Source organism: Microcaecilia unicolor, chromosome 3 (genome assembly GCF_901765095.1).
Source record: "Microcaecilia unicolor chromosome 3, aMicUni1.1, whole genome shotgun sequence".
Classification (NCBI taxonomy): domain Eukaryota; kingdom Metazoa; phylum Chordata; class Amphibia; order Gymnophiona; family Siphonopidae; genus Microcaecilia; species Microcaecilia unicolor.
Window position 1 is genome coordinate 183,366,421 of NC_044033.1, and position 15,312 is coordinate 183,381,732.

The window sequence follows — 15,312 nt, forward strand, 5'->3', positions numbered from 1 at the left end:
TGGATAGAGGTAAAATGATTAGGTGTCGAAGGTGACATAGAAGAGATGGGCTTTGAGTAAGGATTTGAAGATGGGCATGGAGGGGGCTCTGCGTATGGGCTCAGGGAGTTTGTTCCAAGCATAGGCAGAGGCAAGGCAGAAAGGGCGGAGCCTGGAGTTGGCGGTGGTGGAGAAGGGAGCAGAGAGGAGGGATTTGTCCTGTGAGCGGAAGTTTCAGGTAGGAGCGTAAGGGAATATAAGGGTAGAGAGGTAGTGAGGGGCTGCAGATTGAGTGCATTTGTAGGTTAGTAGGAGAAGTTTGAACTGTATGCGGTACCTGATTGGAAGCCAGTGAAGTGACTTGAGGAGAGGGGTGATATGAGCATATCGGTCCAGGCGGAAGATAAGACGAGCAGCAGAGTTCTGAACGGATTGAAGGGGGGATAGGTGGCTAAGTGGGAGGCCAGTGAGGAGTAAGTTGCAATAGTCAAGGCGAGAGGTAATAAGAGAGTGGACGAGAGTTTGGGTGGTGTGCTCAGAAAGGAAAGGGCGAATTTTGCTGATGTTGTAGAGAAAGAAGCGACAGGTCTTGGCTATCTGCTGGATATGCGCAGAGAAGGAGAGGGAGGAGTCGAAGATGACTCCGAGGTTGCGGGCAGATGAGACAGGGAGGATGAGAGTGCCATCAACTGAGATAGAGAGTGGGGGGAGAGGAGATGTGGGTTTGGGTGGAAAGATAATAAGCTCTGTCTTGGACATACATGTTCAGTATCAGGTGGCGGTTGGACATCCAGGCAGCAATGTCCGATAAGCAGGCCGATACTTTGGCCTGGGTTTCCGCAGGGATGTCTGGTGTGGAGAGATAAAGCTGGGTGTCGTCGGCATAGAGATGATATTGGAAGCCATGAGATAAGATCAGCGAGCCCAGGGAAGAAGTGTAGATTGAAAAAAGAAGGGGTCCAAGGACAGATTCCTGAGGAACTCCAGTTTCTGTGTCAACCCTCTACCCTTAGTCTCCTCCCAGACCCAGCATTAGTCCTTCTCCTACACCCATCTCTTGATTCCCATTCCCAGCTCGTTTTAGCTCCAAGCCCCTTTCCCCCAGCCCCAGCATCAGACCTTTTTCCTAGCCTTAGTATGAGCCGCCTTCTATTACCCCACCATCTGTCAACATCAGCTCCCTTCTGCCACCTACAGCATCTGCTAACATCGGCCCCTTTCTGCCATCCCCAGCTCCCATGTCATCTCCAGCCCCAACATCAACTTTCTCCCTGTCCTATTCTCAGTATCAGCCCCCTCCCCATCTCTCCAGTTTACAGTTTATTTAGACTTTCTGTACCACCCATACTGACATGCAGAATTGGGCGGAGTACAAACCTAATATTAAAAAAAAAAGAAAGAAAGAAAATGGAAAAGGAACTACAATATCATAAAGCAAAGAGAAACAGCCACACAAGAGGACAGAACCAATCATTATTACAACAAAAAGACATTAGTAAATAGCACATCTTGAAATGTAGGAAATATGCACAGCAGAGAGACCAGCATCACACCCCAAGACCTGAAGGGCCAAATGCCTGCTCGAATAGCCACATTTTTATAGCTGTCTTGTGCTGTGTAGATTCCAAGTATGCCTTTGGTCCAGGAAGAACTAATCGATAGTCATTTATTGATTGGAGGATGATAAAGCACCTTTAAAACTGAAGAAAATCAGACAGGGGGACTCAGTTAAATGGTTTTGATGATGAGTTGAAAATTTTGAAGAGAGTTGCTAGAAAGTTGGACAGGGTTTGGAGAGATGACCAAGCTAATAAGATTAAATGGAAACAGTTTGCTATTTCACAAAAAAAGAAACAAATACTATTCTAAATTAATTGGTACCGAAACTTTGAATATGAAAAGAATCTTTAATGTGATTAATTCATAATGGACTGTAGATCATTTGGTTGGACCTGAGACCACTTCCTCTTTATCATCAAATGATTTAGCTCAGTATTTTAAGCATAAAATAGAAACCTTACGTAGGAAAGTAAATGGTTTGGATCTGCCATCACTGGATACAGATTTGGATGTTGCAGTAGACCATTTTGAACCCATTAATATAAATATGGTTAAAAGATTACTGGGGAGGTATGCTAGAACTGTATGCTTTTTGGTTAATGCGATCTGCCTCTCCTAGCATTTTGGTGCTTATGACTGAATGGTTACCATTAAATAATTGCCTTTTAGACATGGCTTATTTCCTGAGAGTGGTGGTAATATTATCTTGACATCAATCCAAAAAGATCCTAAGGGTAATTTACATGAAGTTTCAAACTATACCTTCAATACCGTTGTTAATAAAAGTTAAGGAGGGTTGGGTTATACTTCAACTAGAGGATTATCCATGCAAATTTGATTTATTTATTTTTATAAGGGATATAGCACCGAGACCATTTTGGGTGCTTGAATTGCACATGGGAGACATTTTTTGAGTCATGCACAATGTGCTATAGTAATTCAATTTGATTTATCAAGCGCATATGACCTTGTTGATCATGAGGTATTACTGTATCTACTGGATAGTTTTGGTGTAAGAGGAGTAGTATTAGATTGGTTTAGGGGAAAGAAATGATAGAGTTAAGAAACAGGGGGACTTATCGGAAATCTGGACACCTGTTTGTGGAGTCCCACAAGGTGCCCCCCTCTCACCCACTCTATTCAACCTTCTTCTGCAACCTTTGGGAACAACGCTTGACAGTTTGCAGCTACCCTTTTTCAGTTATGCCAACAATATTACTATACTAATGCCGGTCTTCAGAGAGTATTCTAAAATGATGCAGAGGGGTATTGTACTCACTGCTAATGGGAATAATGATGCCATGCTGGAAAACTACTACTACTACTTAACATTTCTAAAGCGCTACTAAGGTTACGCAGCGCTGTACAATTTAACATAGAAGGACAATCACTGCTCAAAGAGCTTACAATCTAAAAGACGCGTGGGCAGTCAGACCGATAGGGGCAGTCAAATTGGGCAGTCTGGAATTCCTGAAAGGTAAGAGTTAGGTGCCGAATGCAGCATTGAAGAGGTGGGCTTTAAGCAAAGACTTGAAGATGGGCAAGGAGGGGGCTTGGCGTAAGGACTCGGGGAGGTTGTTCCAAGCATAGGGTGAGGCGAGGCAGAATGAGCGGAGCCTGGAGTTGGCGGTGGTGGAGAAGGGTAATGAGAGGAGGGATTTGTCCTGTGAACGGAGATTTCGGGTTGGAACGTAAGGGGAGATGAGGGTAGAGAGGTAGTGAGGGGCAGCAGACTGAGTGCATTTGTAAGTAAGAAGGAGAAGCTTGAACTGAATGCGGTATCTGATTGGAAGCCAGTGAAGTGACCTGAGGAGAGGGGTGATATGAGTATATCGGTTCTGGCGGAATATAAGACGTGCAGCAGAGTTCTGAACAGATTGAAGAGGGGATAGGTGGCTAAGTGGGAGGCTGGTGAGGAGTAAGTTGCAGTAGTCAAGGCGAGAGGTAATGAGAGCGTGGACGAGAGTACGGGTGGTGTGTTCAGAGAGGAAAGGGCGAATTTTGCTGATGTTAAAGAGGAAGAAGCGACAGGTCTTGGCTGTCTGCTGGATATGCGCAGAGAAGGAGAGGGAGGAGTCAAAGATGACTCCAAGGTTGCGGGCAGATGAGACGGGGAGGATGAGGGTGTTATCAACTGAGATAGAAAGTGGAGGAAGAGGAGAAGTGGGTTTTGGTGGAAAGACGATGAGCTCGGTCTTGGAGATGTTCAGTTTCAGGTGGCGGTTGGACATCCAGGCAGCTATGTCGGACAAGCAGGCTGATACCTTAGCCTGGGTCTCAGCGGTGATGTCTGGTGTGGAGAGATACAACTGGGTGTCATCAGCATATAGATGATACTGGAAACCGTGAGATGAGATCAGGGAGCCCAGGACAGAGGTGTAGATTGAGAAGAGAAGGGGTCCAAGGACAGATCCCTGGGGAACACCAACAGATAGCGGGATGGGGGTGGAGGAGGATCCATGAGAGTGAACTCTGAAGGTGTGGTGGGAGAGATAGGAGGAGAACCAGGAGAGGACAGAACCCTGGAACTTAAATGAGGACAGTGTGGCAAGAAGTAAATCATGATTGACAGTTTCAAAAGCAACGGATAGATCAAGGAGGATGAGGATGGAGTAGTGGCCTCTGGATTTGGCAAGGAACAGGTCATTACAGACTTTAGAGAGTGCTGTTTCTGTTGAGTGTAGAGGGCAAAAGCGTGTCTATTTCTTCCCTGATTCCTCCTATTGCCTGCTTGGAAAGAGTGTACTGTCTAATCTGTGGGTCATTGCAACCCTTTTTGAGAAAAAAGAGAGACAGTATCTATTTATTTAGCCCTCCCATATAGCTGCTGTGGAGTTACCCAAACGGAAAGTGGGACTTTCTCCCACACATCTGATTCCACTACTAAGTTGCACGGAGCTGACACTATGGTACATGTAAAGCCCCACTGCGGACACTTCCAGACTATGTCATGATCTAACTTCCTTTTCTGAATCTTTTCCCACTGTCCCCTGGAAGAGGTACCCATTGGTCGCCCTATTACTCCCACCCACCAGGGCTCATCCTCACCCCTGTCCCCTCAATGTCTAGCTTTAAGATGTACTTGCGTCTGGGGTGCACACATACCTTGACCCACTAGAGGTCGCATGGCACCTGTCCTGCAAGGAATCATATTCAATTCTTCAAAATTCCACTGATTAGCAATTGCTTGGGTCATTAGTTCAATCTGCCCTGGCTCAGGCTCCCACTGGAGGACTGGGGCTACAGACATGTAAGCCTGAAATCTTTTCAAAGGTTCCACTTTACAGTGGGTCTGCACTGCTAACTTAGTAAATCTCTCCCCAGTAAGTTAATGGGATAATCAGAGGCATACAAGAATTTCACTTCTATTTACTCCCCCCCTGTCGCGTCCTTTACCTGTGTGTCCTGCCCACTCCTCGGCCTTGCCCCCAGGATAGGGAGCGTCAGCTGTGCTGCTCGGGCTGGCGCTCCGACGCTGCTTCCTTCCCGTTTGTTGCATCGGATGTCGGGGCAGCACAGCACACTTGCCCGTCTCGTGCCGTGCTCCCTCAGCACGATATTGATCTGGGCGGCAGTCTCTGGTGGCACGTCCTGAGGGCATGTTGGTCTCTTGGAGCCTCACGTCGCAGTTGTCCAGCATTCGGGGCTAAGCCTTGCGTGGTGTGCGCAGGCTGGTTTCTGCCTACGTCAGGCTCGTTGGACTGGCTCCGCCTTCTTGGGTCCAGATTGGCTCCTCAGGTTCAGGACTCCTCCTGCTTTGAGATCAGGAGCCTATCAGGAGTGTTTTCTGCCAGCTGATTCCTTGCTGCTCCTGAGGACTGGGCTATTTGAAGGAAGTCTCTGCTGCTGTTCCCTGCTTCGACTTCTTGTACCTGAGACTGTGTTCCGTGTCACTCTTACTGGTAGCCTGCCTAGAGACTTTGCCTGGGCCTGACTACTGCTTTTGTTTGCCGTCTGCCTAGAGACTTTGCCTGGACCTGACTACTGCTTTTGCTTGCCGCCTGCCTAGAGACTTTGCCTGGAGCTGATTACTGCTTCTGCTTGCCGCCTGCCTAGAGACTTTGCCTGGACCTGACTACTGCCTTTGCTTGCTGCCTGCCTTTGTACCTTTGCCTGAAACTGGACTGTGTCTTTTGCTTGCTGCCTGCCTTTGAACCTTTGCCTGAATCTGGACTGTCTTTTGCTTGCTGCCTGCCTTTGAACCTTTGCCTGAACCTGGACTGTGTCTTGTGCTTGCCGCCTGCCTAGAGACTTTACCTGGACCTGACTTCTGCTTCTGCTTACCGCATGACTAGAAACCTTTCCTGGGTTCATCTCCGGCTTCTAGTGCCCTGCTCTTCATCTTCTACCGCAGGTAAGGCCAGAGTTGTTCGGCCACCAAACATTGTTTGGCTCAAGGACTCACTACTTATTGTAGCAGGTGTGACACCCCCCCCCCAAACTGTAAGTTGAAAGGCACTGTATACCTTAACTCTTGGGACTGTCCAGAAAATCCTATCTTGCTGGTAGTTTCTGAGGAAAGGGGAAATGGGCATATGTTCTGGCCAGACCCTATGGTGGATATAGTGGCCCCAGTGTCAATTAAAAATTGTACTGGCACAGTAGCCACCCTGCCTTCCACAACGGGGTCTTATAGCCCAATCTCTGTCTTCAGAACCTGCTATGATGCTAGTCATTGGGGACTTGGCCTCCCCCCCCTGTGGTCCATTCCATGGAGGTCGAAAGTTCCTTCCTCCCTGTGCCTGATATCTTGGGGCTGGACCTGCATTCCGAGGTCCCCTTGCCCTGCACTCTCTGCTCATGTGTCCCATCTGCCCACAATTCCAACCCTGTAATTGTGAAAAATCTGGTTTCTGTGGATAGTCTGTTCCTCCTTTCCCTTGCTGATTCTGTCTCTGCCCTGCCCCTACTCCTGGGGAATTAATCATGGTTAGCTGCATCTCTGCCTGCTCTATTTGTGTAGTGAGGAATTTGGATTTGTTTTCTAAACCTTTCTCCTTATTTGCCTTCTTGTCTGTCTGTTGCTAAGTTCTCTGCATGAAATGCACAATATGAGATATGATCTCGGCCCAAGACTTATATTCTAAGGATACCACACCATCCAGGGCCTTCTGTACTTCTACAGGGAATCTTTTCTTTAAAATATGATAGAATAAGATGTGGGAGTTCCCATGATGCCATGGCTCCCCAATTTCCTGGTGCCATAGGTCCCGCAGTGTCTTTATATAGTGATGAACATCATCCCCCAGGGCCATCACTCTGCTGGACACATTGCTAAAATTGCGGGTGTCTCTACATTGCTGCCTCAGAGCCCCCGATCACATTGTGCATGGGACCGAACTCAGCACCATCATTATCAGTGCTCTGCAGCGCCACTCCTGGAAATCCTGCCATTCTAAAAAGTTCATCAGTATTACCCCCCCCCCCCCCCCACTAGTCTGGCTAGCAATGCTTTTACATCACCCACAGCCATGGGCGTAGTTCGGGGGGCGAGGGGAGCATTGCCCCCCCAAATGCAGGGTGGGCGCAGCGCAATGCAGCAGGCAGCTCTTGGACGGTCCCTTCTTCCCGCCCTCAGCTCCCCAACTGACAGCCCTCCTTTCCGTTCCTTCCCCCCCCCCCCCCACGCGTTTAACCCTTTTACTTTCAGTTGCAGTGACGGCAGTGAAGAAGACATAAGAGCGGGTTCACCTCCAGCTTTTCCCTTGCCTTCCCTCACACAGTGTCCCGCCCTCACGGAAACAGGAAATACATCATCGCAGAAGGCGGGACACTGAGTGAGGGAACGGAGAAGCTGGAGGCGAGTCCGCTGTGTTGTCTTCTTCACTGTCATCGCTGCAACTGAAAGTAAAAGGGATAAATGTGCGGGGGAGGAGCAGGAAGGAACGTAGAGGAGGGCTGTCAGAGAGCTGAGGGAGGGCAGGGAGAATCGCTGGACATGGATGGGAGGAGAGGGCAGGGGGAGAGAAGAGATCGCTGGGTATGGAGAGGAGGGCAGGGGGAGAGAAGAGATTGCTGGAAAGGAGGGGAGAGAGGAGAATTGCTGGACATGGATGGATGGATGAATGGAGGGGGCAGGGGAGAGAGCAAATTTGCTGGTTATGGATGGATGGAGGAGAGGGCAGGGGAGAATGGAGAGTTGCTGGACATGGATGGATGAAGAGGAGGGCAGGGGAGAGAGGAGAATTGCTGGACATGGATGGATGAATTGGGGCAGGGGAGAGAGGAATTTTGCTGGATATGGGTGGATGGAGGAGAGGGCAGGGGAGAATGGAGAGTTGCTGGACATGGATGGATGGCGGGGAGGGCAGGGGAGAGAGGAGAATTGCTGGACATGGGTGGATGGAGGGGGCAGAGAACAAATTTGCTGGATATGGATGGATGGAGGGGAGGGCAGGGGAGAGAGGAGAATTGCTGGACATAGATGGATGGAGGGGGCAGGGGAGAGAGCAAATTTGCTCAATATGGATGGATGGAGGAGAGTGCAGGGGAGAATTGAGAGTTGCTGGATATGGATGGATGGAGGGGAGGGCAGGGGAGAGGAGAATTGCTGGACATAGATGGATGGAGAGGGCAGGGGAGAATGGAGAGTTGCTGGATATGGATGGATGGAGGGGAGGGAAGTCAGGAAGGAGATGCACATGGATGGAGGGGAGGGTAGAGAGGAGAAATGCTGGACAAGGATGGAGGGAAGGAAAAACAAAGGAAGGAGATGCACACGGATGGAGGGGAAGGGAGAGAGGAGAAATGCTGGACATGGATGGAGGGGAGGGAAGACAGAGGAAGTAGATGCACACGGATAGAGGGGAGGGGAGTGAGGAAAAATGCTGGATATGGATGGAGGAGAAACTGATGAATTTAAGGACTGGATCGGAACACTTTGAGGGCAGATACTGAAACTCGAAGAGGGACAGGGCTACAGATGGTAGACAGGATGCATAAGGACACAGGAGGATGGTGGACATGGTGAGAGAAAAATATCAAATGGAAAGAAGACACTGCAGAAAACAGAAGACACTGGGACCAAAGCAAATAGAAAAATTAAATGATCAGACAACAAAGGTAGAAAAAAGTATTTTATTCAGAATTTATTAATTGGAATATGTCAGCTTTTGAAAATGTGCATCTGTGATATTTTGTATGTACATTTCAATTTTTCTAGTATTTCTGTATGCTGAGTCTGACTTCTTGAGGTAACTTTCCCTTTCAGTATTTTGCCTTCATATTTTTTTAATTTCTAGTTCCTTGCGTAATATCTGTTGTGTCATGTGTTTTTCATGTGTGATCAAGGTGCAGTATTCTGCTAGCGTGTAGTATTTGCAGCCCTTTTTGTTTTGTTTTGTCACTAGGTAGTGTACTGGTGTTTTAGACCCCAAAGTAATTACAGTGCTGCCTTTCCATGCATAAGGTTGTAGCTCGTCCTGTCCTTGGAATTAGTGCTGTTATGGTTTGGTAAGGTTATGAGTGGGTTTTTGCACAAGTTTGTGTATAGTGTTTTGCAGTGGAGAGATTGTGTGTTGGCCTTACTGAGATGGCACCAAAACATCAGAAAGGGTGGAGAGCCTAAATCATGACACACTACCTCTTGAAGGATCTACATATAGAGCTTATGCATTTCTAAGGTCTATACTGGCATGGTATGGGAAAGGGGGTGGGGAAATGCTACTGGAGATGAAGAGGGAGTGCTGGGTAAGGAGGAAAGAAGGAAGGAAGGAAGGAAGGAAGGAAGGAAGGAAGGAAGGGAGAAAGAGCTGGCTTTTTTGGGAATAACCATAATGAATATGTATGAGATATCTCATACATATTCATTATGGTTATTCCCAAAAAAGCCAGCTCTTTCTCCCTTCCTTCCTCCATTTTAGCATATTCATTTGTGTGTATATATATATATAAATATATATATATATATATGCAAATGAATATGCTAATATGCCCTGCCCCCATCCTTTGCCCCCCCCAAACTACGCCCATGCCCACAGCTAAAGTATGTCCTGACATAATTTGTTCAAATTTAGCTATGAAAGCTGACACTCCTTTCTCCAGGGGAGGCAAAGACATTTACCAGATCCATAATGGACTGAGGAACATATCTTAATACTGGACCTCCCACCCTGTCCAAATGATTAGTCCTAAGTAAAGGTTTAATTGATTTCAGTGGGGCTGGCTTACTGGGTGCTTAACTGCTACCAGCGTCTTCTCCTGCTTGTCTGACTTCAGTGTTGGAGCTGGATGTAGTAGAGGAAATGAAGGAGACAGATGAGAGGAAAAAAATGACAAATGGACAGGAAAGAGAAATGAAAAGAAGACAGAAAGCAGTAACTAGAGACCGGGGTCAACACAATTAGAAAAATTAAGTGGCCAGACAACAAAGGTAGAAAAATAATTTTATTTTTTATTTAGGATGAAGTAATGCAGTAGCCATGTTAGCCCACTTTAAAAGGTAATTAATAAGAAAAGAATGGAAAATAAGATGATACCTTTTATTGGACTAACTACATGTTTTTGACTAGTTTTCCTTTGGAGGCCAAAGCCTCCTTCCTCAGGTTGGGTCAGTATACTGCTGCTATGGTCTACTGTCCTGACATAAGAAAAAAGGTTTTGGCCTTCGAAAGCTATTTATTTATCAGGTGGGCCTTTTACAAAGGCAAGCTAACATTTTTAGAGCACACTAAAAGTAAGCATGTGTTAAACGCTAGAGATGCCCATATATTCCTATGGGCATTTCTAGTGTTTAGCCGAGCGTGTACTAAAAACGCTATAGCACCTTTGTAAAAGACCCCCTAGGTTCTTTATATACTGCCTTTCTGTGGTACAATCAAAGCAGTTTACATTTTAAATTCAAGTAGCAAGTCAAAATTGTATTGTTAGTCCAATAAAAAAGGTATAATTTTATTTTCCATTTGTGTTTTATTTGTTAATTTGTAATGTAGTGATTGGAGTTTTTGAAATGTATATCTGCTAGCTTTATATTTTGCACAGCAGAGGAAGGGGTGGCATGCATCACAGCTTCTCTTTCCCTGGTTGTTCTATTTAATTTTTGTGAACATATTTCTATTTTTAGCTTGTGATTACTTATTCTGTATTTGGTGGGAGTCTGTCTGTGTTCTGTATGTGTGAAAGAGATGGGGTTCTCTGTTAGTATTGAATATCTGTGTAAAATCAATCCATGCTAATCAGGCTTGTTTAGTTTCCTATAGGTGAATTGCCTTTTTCCTAGGTAGACTCTTGTGTGACTCCTGGAAGTTAGTGTTGTTATGGTATTGTAAAATTGCTTTATAGGTTCTGAGTGACTTTTGTAGGTTTTTTTTTTTTATCTGTTCAATATTAACAAAGCACAGTTGTATAAGAAAGGTATCCAATAAGAAAAGAAAAATATAACACCTCATCAAGATAATTAAGAAAAATATAACACCCCGTAAAGATAATTAGAAATCACAAGCCCACTTCAAGAGAGGCAGTTATACCTTACAATAATGAATAATTAAGGAAAATAAAATTAGGCCAACCTAATTTAAATTTACACCCTATAAATGTATATGTCTCCAACAAAGCCCAAAACAATTGCCTTATTTATGATGACAATTAAGAAATTGCTCCAGTTGTAATGAATCCCAGAATATAACTCTTTGCCTTGAAAAGTAAGAACATTTATAGGGAAAATTAGAGAAAACTGAGGCACCAAGAGCAACAACCCTAGGTTGAAGGGCCAAAAATGCCCTAGACCTGAGTTGAGCTGCTCTAAATACATCAGGAAAAATACTAATTTTCACACCACAAAAGGAAATATATATTTTTAAAAATACTTTTTCAAGATCAAATTTTTATCCAAGTCAGAGGCCAAGGAGACCAGGAGAGTAGACCTTGTTTCAATCACATCCTGAATGTCATCTGTCAAATCAACTTCAGGTGAACTCAGTTGGTCTTCTTCCTGCTGGTCTCCCTGAAGCCGCCTCTTATTAGAAATATAATAACAGTTTAAAATTGGAAAAGTATCAGCATTCACCAATTCTAAAAGTAACTCCAGAGATAACAAACATATACAGGGAAAATTAAGCAAATGCAGATTCCTGGCTCTATTGAAGTTTTTAGTAGATTCCAATTTTATGTTTACAACAGTAGAAGTTGAGATAACCTGAAGGGAAGAAATCTGCTTTTCAATTGCTGACACCTTTGTAGATAGAATGTATTTGGATACAGGCAGCAGATGATGTTTTGTATATTCCTGAGAATCTAGCATGTGATGTTTTTGTTCTTTCCTGAGAAAGTAGCAGAATAGCAGGTGATGTTTGTACATTCCTGAGCAGGTTCACGAGCTGTTCATGTAGAGTTGTTCTTGTAAGCAATGCATGATCATGGTTGTGTAAGCAAAATGTAACCAATAGTAATGATAATACATGTAATATCCATGAATATTCATAGAGTATATAAGAAGGGGATTGACTCCCAAATAAAGAGTTTTTTGCCCAGACACACGAGAGGAGAGTTATTTTGCAACATCTGGTGATCCCCGACGTGATCGGTGAAAACGTGACGTACTTACTACGACTGGAACAGTCAGCGCGCCATTCCTTCTACGGAACACTGTAAGTATGGGGGGAAATTTAACATCATCACATAAACAACATGCACAGGAGCTATATACTATAACGCAAAGATATGGTTCCTCCCGAATCCAATAACTCTTAAAGATATAGAGCGTTTAATTGAGGAAATAGTTTGTCAATGTCCCTGGTATCCAGAGAAGGGATCATTCGATCCTCAAACATGGGAAAAGATAGGGCAGCAGTTTCGTTTAGAGCCTAGAGTTTCGACTCCTATATTATTGACTTGGAGAGAGATATATTCTACTATAGTAATTCTCTCTTCTGGATTGACAGGCATTACTAACGAAAATATATCCAACAAATTGCCAGGCAAGACCTGGTCTCTTTTACCTCCCGCGACTCTTGGACCTACACCTTCTCCTCCTTCTTGTCGGCTGGCCACCGATATGGGAAGGGAAGAGCAAAACAAAACTCCTGACTTTACTACTACTACCCCTAATAAACCAATTGAAAATATCCAAAACAACAACGCTAATGATAGCGTTATTATTACCAAAACACCAAAGAGCGTAGAACGACCTAGTTTAATTCAATTAGGTATACAGCAAGCACGAAAAAATGGTGAATTCATTTGGAACGATGATCTATGGGATAATTCGGAACCTAATCCTAATTTATACCCAGTTACTAGAACTACAACAATAGAGGCAGGGAACGAAACACATCATGCAGAATGGACTGCTCTACCTTATCAAGTTTTGAGAGAATTACGTAGAGCTATCGTAGAATCAGGTTTAAAAAGTTCATTTGTTCAAGGCATGATAGAAGGGATTAGTAACGGTTACTTAATGACTCCAAAAGATTGGAAAGACCTTTTCCGTATGCTGTTAACTCCTGCGCAATATGTAGTGTGGGATAATGAATATAAGCAAGCAGCACAACTTATCACTGGGACTAATTTGGTGCCTGATCAAATTATGGATCGGGACCATTTTCAACCCTTGATATGCAAATTCAACAAAACGATACCTGTTTTCAAGCCATAGGCACTTGTATCTTGCGAGCATTTAAAAGAACACCAGAAGGGAATAAACCAACAAAATCTTTTGCATCAATTAAACAGGGTGCAACCGAATCTTACCTTCAATTTGTTAATCGATTGCAGGAAGCTGTAACTAGGCAAATTGATAATCTTGATGCGCAAACAGAGTTATTGATTAAATTAGCCCAAGAAAATGCAAATTCAGATTGCAAAAAGGCATTGCAGACTGTAGCTCATCGCCCAGGAATTACTTTAGCAGATTTATTGAGCGCATGTGCAGATGTGGGGACTCATGGTTATTCTATGAATTTGTTAGCAGGAGCTATACAAAAAGGTAATAAGCCACAGGGGACGTGTTTTAATTGTAAGAAACCAGGACATTTTCGAGCTCAGTGTAGAGCCCCAGGAGGGGGTGCCAACTTTGCAAAAGGACCTTCTCGACCTTCTCGAAAATGTCCTCGATGTCAAAAAGGATATCATTGGGCCAATCAATGTCGCTCTAATCCAATTAATTCCACACCGCCACCCCCAAAAAACTTTGCTCCGGGTTAACTCCTAACCTCGGTCCAAAGGGAGTGCAAGGGTCTTTTGCTCATAGTACTACTGCTACACAAGGTAGTGCAGGAATTGACCTTATTGCAGCGGAATGTAAAACTGCCATCTTACCTCATGAAGTTTTGGTATATAATACTACCTTTAAAGGACCCATTCCAGCGGCTACTGTAGGTTTAGTATTACCTCGCTCCTCTGCATCGAAGGCAGGTATTCATGTTATCCCTGGAGTTATTGATGCTGATTACACAGGCATTGTTAAAATTCAAGTATGGTCCTCATCACCTTTAACAATTTCTCCCGGGGACTCGTGGGCACAATTAATTATTTTACCATATTTTACAGCACCTATTCCTTCTACTGTCTCTCGTACAGGGGGCTTTGGATCTACGCGACAGGTAAGTGCAGTTTTAAAACCGGTTTCTAATGCACGACCCACTGCTCAATTTTTATTGCAACAAAAGCCCTTTGTTGGTATATTAGATACCGGGGCGGATGTTTCTGTCATAGCTTATAAACAATGGCCTGTGGAATGGCCCATTGAAGATACTTCACATGTGACAGGAATAGGGGGAACTCAGTCAGCCTCCCAAAGTTCTCAATGGTTATCTATTACATATCCTAACGATACCAAGGTTCTAGGACATATTAAGCCCTGTATTTTACAAGTACCCTTTAATTTATGGGGTCGTGACCTTTTGGAACAATTAGATGCATCATTGATCCTACCTGATTAACAGTTCATAAATATGTCTTTTTCTCTTCCTTTGGAATGGAAAACTGACAAACCTGTTTGGGTAGAGCAGTGGCCGATTACCAGAGAAAAACTGTTGATTTTACATCAATTGGTGGAAGAACAATTACAATTAAATCACATTGAGCCTACCAATTCTCCATATAATACTCCGGTATTTGTGATCAAGAAAAAATCCGGAAAATGGAGATTTTTACATGACCTACGAGCTATTAATGCGATTTTAGAACCAATGGGCCCGTTACAATGTGGTATTCCAAATCCTAATTTGATTCCTTATGATTATCAATTAGCTATTATAGATCTGAAGGATTGTTTTTTTTCAATTCCTCTCCAGGAAAAAGATTATAAATACTTTGCTTTTACTGTACCTGTTTACAATAATGCACACCCTACTACTAGGTATTGTTGGAAAGTTTTGCCCCAGGGAATGTTAAATTCACCCACTATTTGTCAATACTATGTTCATCAAGCCTTGCAACCATTTCGTGCCTATTTCCCTCAACTTTTGGTATATCATTATATGGATGATATACTAATTGCAGGGATAACTCTTCCCCCTTCTTGGAAATCTACTTTAATTTCTATCTTGGCCTCCTCAGGATTAACAATTGCCTCAGAGAAGGTTCAAGAAAAGGAACCCTATTTATATCTAGGTTTCCGTATGACTAAAGCTGCAGCCCAACCTGTCGCTCCTCATCTCAATTTACAGTCTCCCACGACATTACATCAATTACAAGAGATTTTAGGAAATCTCAATTGGTTACGTCCCTACTTGAAACTTCCTACAGAATTTTTACAACCCCTGTTTCTCGCATTAAAAGGTCATAAAACACCTGCTGAATTAATTACACTCACTGCATCGCAACAAACAATTCTGT

At 44.1% G+C, this 15,312-nt stretch overlaps 1 long non-coding RNA gene across 1 annotated transcript; it reads left to right on the forward strand.

Annotated features, from left to right (window-relative positions):
- The first annotated feature begins 3,220 nt into the window (after positions 1-3,220).
- On the forward strand, positions 3,221-10,360 carry LOC115465892. The gene is made up of 3 exons (XR_003941475.1): positions 3,221-3,230; positions 9,980-10,166; positions 10,324-10,360. It is a non-coding gene; the product is annotated as an uncharacterized LOC115465892 (long non-coding RNA).
- Positions 10,361-15,312: the final 4,952 nt, after the last annotated feature.